Raw genomic sequence first — 7391 nt, forward strand, 5'->3', positions numbered from 1 at the left:
TTCTGTATGCCAATTTTTGGTATTGTAACAATTCAAAATGCCCGTACAATGAAAAAAGTATCACCTGACAAGATAACGAATTGCTGCAGAACAGTTTCATATAGTTCCATATAACAAAAACGGTTCCGATTTTTCTATCATCATGGATTTTCATAGTCATAATAGCTCATTTAGCTTCGGACTTATTTTTCTGCTGGTAAGCTAATTTTATTACTCTGTATGAATAATCAAAATTTTTTTTGCTCTGTATAAAATATCTTAGCGTATCATATTTTTGGTAATTTTTATACGCTGCCATTATTCAAAGAACTTGATAAATCTGAATAAAATAAAAATACCAAAAGAAGGAGAAAAAACTGGTTTTGGAAAATAGACCAAAAGTCGATCGAAAAACCGATAAGATATAGGGTAGGATCGCCCAAGAGTACGCATTTAATTAATTTTGCTTCATCAAAACTCTTTAAACTATTTTAAACTAAAACTTTATTCAACATATTTTGGGTTATATTAATGTACCCCTAAAATATAGACCAAACGATAAGTTTTTTATAAAAATAAGAAAATGCGTACTATTAGATCCTTGGTACTCTAAGAGTACTCAGTGGTACCCTAAAGAATACGCAGTAGAATCTAAGAGTACGCAAAACAAAATAGTGCCCAAAAAATTTTTATTATTATATATTTTAATATGGCTTAATAAAACCAAAAGTTAAAAATCTTAGGAACATAAGTCGCATAAAAATTGCCCACAGCAGAAATAATTTGAATAATCCTCATGCCACCAGTTTTCACGGAAATTGCACTTTAACCAAAAAGATGTAGATTAATATTCAAAACACCCAGCACAAATTGTATTGTCGTTTTTGTCAGCTTTTTTTTTCTTTACTAAAACACCAGGTTCGCTACTTTGTACATTAGAATCAGCAAGAACTTTTCTTTTTGGCCCTTCTTTGTTTTCTTTCCTTCGGTTTCTTGCAATAAACTGTCTTTGTAAGAACTTGACGATAAAATTTCGGATTTTCTTGGCTTGTTTCTTGTTACTTGCACATGAGTTGCTTTTGGAAGAGGCGAGATGATTTTAGGTATCAGTCGTGAGACACTTGGATCACTGGGACCGAGTTCACATGGTTCAACCACTGTCCTAGAAGTAGTTAGTAATTGTGGACTAGGCGTTTTAGTTTGCCTTTTATCGACCAATTTTTGATTTTGTAAATTTAATATTTGATCCGGTATATCCGCAAGAGTGCTATTATCCTCTTTATTAGATGAGTTATTAATAGGCGAACGGGGGTCGCTTCAATTTCCGATTGGTTTTCTTGAACCACCTCCAGTTGCGGATCTGTGACCATCTGTGACCTTCGATGGCGCAAAGTCTGCATCACTGAAAACGTCGGGATTATATGGATATATTGCTGTGCAGCTAAAAGATTTTTCGCAAATTTGGATAGTGGCTGCTTTGTAATAGGCAGAATGGAAAAGATCGACTATTTCTTTTAATTTAATAGCACGTCCAGGATTGATAACCATCCATTTATCACATTCATTTGAAAAAGCCCTTTTTAAAGGAAAGAAAAATCCCCTATCGAATGGTTGAATCTTATGACTTCTTATAATCTTATTAATAATATTAATCTTATATGGCATAAATCCTAAGAGTTCGCATGCGTACTCTTTGGGTGCGTACACTTAGAACTCAGACGTAAAGACTTCAACATTTTAAATACAAATTTAGGCAACCAGCAAAACTTCTATTTATGCCGGTAAAAATAAAGTGTAGACATCATTATTTTAAAAAATTACAAATAAACACAAAAAAACTTTTTTTTGGGATAAATGTATTAATTGCAAATGGCCAAGAACAACATTAGGAAGAGTTGAATAATTATGGAAAAATAGCGACCGCGTACTCTTAGGAAACGCGTACTCTTGTGCGATCCTACCATACCGATATTTGACATTTATGTTTGTTTCTGGTCATAAAACAATATGAAATTATGCATTTAATTTTATAAAATTGTCATTTATTTGCGTGTATTTAAAAAAGAGTATATTTTTTATATACACATATTACATATTACACATATTTTTGAAACGGTAAAAAAAAATAAGATTTTACAGTTTCTAAATATACAGGAAATAATAAGAAGGAATATTAGTAAATATTTAACAAAAATTATTTACAGCACTGTATTCTACGGAAACAAATCTATAAGAATAATATTTTACCTTTTCGATAAATTGAAGGATAACGGATATACGAGAGGAGTCCCAAAATACAACATTTTCAAAAATACCCTGTATCTTAAAAACTAAGAGAACTATAAAAATTTTTTTAACGACATCTTTAGCTTTACGAAAAAGTACTACATTATTACGAAAACAGCATCTCGTTAACGTTAAAAATAACAGAGATATTTCGCAAAAGTACCCAAAATGGGACCAAAATATTTTCCAGAAAACAAACACAAAAATCGTGATAAGATCCCCTCCAGTGTCGTAACCTGTCAACGCTCGACCGACTTATCACAATAGAAAACTGAATTAAACCGAGAAGCAGGCACACAAACAGAAATAGGAAAAATTGGGAGAGAAATTTCTACACAAACAGACCTAAGCGAAGACACTCACAACAGAGATACAAGATAAAATCACTGAAGGTGGTTTCGAATGCGATTCTCGAAGCAATAAATTCTCGGACAAATAAAGACCTGGTACTCATAGCGGACGAGAAAAGGAGACATGGTATACTGAAACACATTGAAGCCCGCTTTAACGGCCTCAAAACCCTCCAAAACAGGCCTCTGCCGAGAGGAGACCTAACATAAACGATAAACACCATAAAATCACTAAAACAAGATAGGCAACTAGACAACAAAGTCATTATCTAATATGCGTCTCAATGCTGGACGACGCGGGTAACATTGAAACAAAGGCTGCTTTTCATGGACTCACGAGACTGAAAAACGATGCTCCAAAGAAAAGAAGAGATGGAATGAGCCTCATATATCAAGACCTAAAAAAAGAAACCCAACTGCTCACAAGAATACTGGAATTTATTACTCACTTAACCAATATAATTCTATGCATAACACAGAATCAACCAAGAATATCACCATAGAAATCTTAGAGAAAGTGACGCGCTAATCATCATAGCAGATGATTTGTTTTCTGCTGACTTATTGAATCTATAAGGGCCCAAGTTGAACTAATGGAACTTGATATCCTGAAGAATCAACGAGGCAAGAGAAACGAGAAACCGCGAATTATTACTGAAATACAAGGAGGAAAAAGAACACGCAAAAAAACTAATAAGCACTATTAAGAACATCAAGGACATACACACAACACAAAAAATAGCCAACAAAGTTTTACACAAACTAATTAACCCAGATAGAACAAACAGATATACAAATCACTTCTATCAGAAAGGCTTAGCAAAGAACCCAAAATGTCACTGCAATCGTACTAATCCAGGTAGCAAATACATTAATCTTGCAGAGCAAAATGAAAATAGGGTGGGCTACCGTCGCTACCGAGCTAGGAATTTGGTCACTTGATCTCGGATTGTGTGACCTTTGTGACAGATGAGGAAGGAAATAGTGGGTCAAAGAATGCAAAGATGCGGCCGCCTGCCTGCAACACCACAAGAAAGCATTAAGCTAGAGCGAGCAGATATCCACTCAATAACAGAAAAACCAATAAGTAGCAACAATAAAACACTCAACCAAATCAAGATAATATAGGTTATCAACAGATATCATGGTGCTCATAACCTCCAACGGCTACTGCAAAAGACATGCAAGTTGACTCTTTGGCAATATCAGAGGCGAACGAAAAGGAACAAGAACGGTCCACTTGGATATAGACAGGGACACATGTTGACAGAAAAGACCCCTCAATACAAACTGTATATAGGAAAATACCAATACTAGCTCAGATGAAGGCTTCTCCCGGACCAAATTAGCAAATTTCCCTCTTTTAAGCTATTATATTTCACCTAACAAATCAATACAAGAGTTTCAAAATTTTCTTGAGAACCTAGGGAGTTCCATAGACAGTTGAGTAGAAGAGGACCTTATTATCACGGGGTATTTTAACGACCCTGCCCATAAATGGTGAATGAAAAAGGGTGTCAACCAAGACGACTACAGTTTAGATTCTAGTCTTCTTGGTGCCAACATAGCCAAATCGTAAATTTCCTTGATAGCATAGTGTCAACGATATAGTTGTAATGCAAAGTAGCCCTAATCCTCTAGAAGCTAAAATATGGTAAATATGATTAAAAAAGTTGCCCCGGTCGCAATCTGTGAATTTATAAATATGTATGAAGGCCCATACAACCAAAAAATTATATTATTCAAATAAATTCAATATAAATTAAAAAAAGTTAATCGAACCTCCACTTATGGCACATTTAAAAAACTGACGGGCGCTGAACCGAGCCTAGACTGCCCTGTAATCAGCCTGTCATTGGACTCCACCCAGTCCGACCCTGATGAAATTAAATTACATGTAAATTGTAATTACCTTCACGTCTCCGATGGGGGCATCTCTCTCGCGTTATACGAAACCAAGCGAGATGGAGATAGGCGTGTAGCCAAAAACCTCCTCCAGCGACCAAAGAATACATTTCGCTACCGTCTGAGTTTTTTGATTACCTGACCCACCACTTTACGGGCAGTGGTCCGTAATTAGATTATTAATATGATAGCTCTAAGCAGTGTTATTACCATGCGGAACATGTACCCGACATCAATGGACGAAGGATATTAAGGTAATTTTATAATGGCCTTATCATTTTTAAATTGGATAAAACGTTTTAATAGAGGCCCTTTTACATAATTTGGTTAAAACTTAATTCGTAATTCTAGCGAAAAAACCATTAAATCGCGCCGTTTGATGGTTTCGTTGCAGCTTTGTTGCATACATTGGCTGTTACTACATTTTTCTTTAGTGCGCTGTAACGTGAGTGAAGCAAATGTAGTTCAATTTTATCATCCATCCATTCCATCATTATCCCGCAAAAATTATTCAATTCTTTGTCCTTTATCTAGGTAACACCAAAAGGCAATTTTAAATTTTTACAAAAAAGCTACGCTATTAGAGAATTTTTCAAAAACTCCTCAATCAATTCTTAGAGGATCATTTTATTGATCTGTATGCAAAATTTGGTAAAAATGAATCAATAATTATAGAATTTATTAACAGAAAGTGATTTTATTAATTGTATTTTTTTAACGTTCGTTTTCTAGGTAATCGTTATTAAACACTAAAAACCAAATTAATTACGTTCTATGTTGCTCATCCTGTATATTTCTAGCTATTCTTTTTTATTTACCTATCTTTGCTTAAAAATATATAGGTTTTCAAAAAACAGACGTACAATGGGCTTTACGAAATGTAAGACTTAGTTTTGGTTTGGTTTATTTTAAATTATAAAGTTCTTCTTTACTTAAACTTTAAAAATGTAAAGGTAAACTATGTTATTATACTGCAAAAGGAAAAGAGATCTGTTCTGGTGATGTTGGGGACTACAAAACGCCACCAAATTTTTTAATTATATTATGTATCACTTGCCTCTATAAAACGTAGTCTAATAGAGTGTGTTCTGGTAAACTTGTTAAATAGATTACTTGTTAAAAGTTCCTACTAATTGTTGCTAATCGACAGGTGTTCCAAATAGAATTTGTCTCTTCATTTTTTAAAATCATAATTAGTTTCATCGATTGAAATCTATTAATGAATTGTTAATTCTAATTCAATAATGTTTCCTGAAGGTAACAATCAATAAATTTAAGGCATAAGTTATATTTGAGTCTCATTATTACATACATTTATAACCGAATTGGCCTAAAAACATTAATTTTCTGATATTTACGGATTTCACTCAGCAGTTTTTAAAAAATATTTAGTTTTTTTTTAATTTTAATAATATTACTGTAACTTTTTTTACGGAATACACTCACAAAATGACAAACCCTATTGTAATTGAGTACTACTAGTAAAATCAGTGCTACGAAGATGTCTGTGGATATTTTTCTTAAAGTTTTGCAAGTTATAATATTCGGGAAAGACGTGCTTTGGGAGTTAATTCCACAGACATTCTTCATAAAAATCAGTCCCGATATAAGCGACGTTCTAGGCGTATGCAAATAGACTCGATATTCATGAGTCGCATCTGACAGCCAAGTAGATTGTGTGTGTATAGCTCTAGGTGGAATGATAGAAGCCACTTCAGCAGAATATTTACCGTCATGGTATCGATAAAACAGATTCAGGTCCGTCACCTTCCTTTGCCAAACTGTCCAAGCTTCTAGTTATCTTTAGATCTCCTATAAGACGTATGGCCCTTTTCTGAATAGAATCATACAGCTTTAAAGTGTGTTTGGGGAAATGTGTGAGCAATACTCAAGAGAAGGACGAATCCGAGCCTTAATATAAACGGTTAAAAGCCGTTGCCGTATATAAAGCCTTTCGTTTTAAAAAGAGCTCCAGAGACAAACTAGGGTCAGACAGAGCCTGAGCCTTAGCTGCGTTAAACACAATCAGATTTCCCTAACCCCACTTCAAAATAATGTTAAGGTCAACAATAATAGTTGTTACCTGGCGAGTATATTACTAATATTTTTAACTATTAAATTTCAAATTAAAATTAAATGTGAGATATATACGCAAATGCATAAGATAGTAATAAGTAAAGCCTATCAGACTGGCCCTACACCACATAGGGAAGAAATATATTAAAGGGGAAGAGCGCTCTGGGACATGGAACTTGGTATGTTTCTGGATATCGAAGAAGCATTTGACAACACATCTTTCCTAGCAATTGCCGAGCAATTTAGACCGTGGCTCTGAACCCTATTTGGTTAAAAGAGTTTTGCATTACAACCGTGCTCGCGCCTGTCAAACTTTTCTCTATGGCAAAAACAGGATATCGAGGTATGCAATACCTCGTACAAGTAATACTCGTAATACGAGAAATGCAAAACAGGATATCGAGGTAGTTAAACAGGTGGCAATCAGAGGCTGCCCATAGTCTGTGTTTGTTGAGTTCCGTTTCTATCTCTGCCTAGTAGTCGACTATGATGACCTAATCAATGATCTGATTAAAATAGTCTTGCATTCACATAGACCTACGCCGACGATTCGGTAATCCTTTACCCCGGAAAAGATGTTTTCGCACTACAAGACCTCATGTTGATGGCTTTGTGCACATTAAACCAAAGGTGTTCTTAAGTGTTACATTAGATTCCAAACTGTCCTGGCGTGACCATGCAGACGTTAGCATAAAGAAGGTCACTTGGGCGCTTTGGACTTTCCATTCTCTGTCTCCCAAGATCCTTTACTGAATATATTTGACATTCGTAAAGCCTCTTCTCACACACAAATTC

The sequence above is a fragment of the Anthonomus grandis genome, chromosome 13 (assembly GCF_022605725.1).
Source record: "Anthonomus grandis grandis chromosome 13, icAntGran1.3, whole genome shotgun sequence".
Taxonomy (NCBI): Eukaryota; Metazoa; Arthropoda; class Insecta; order Coleoptera; family Curculionidae; genus Anthonomus; species Anthonomus grandis.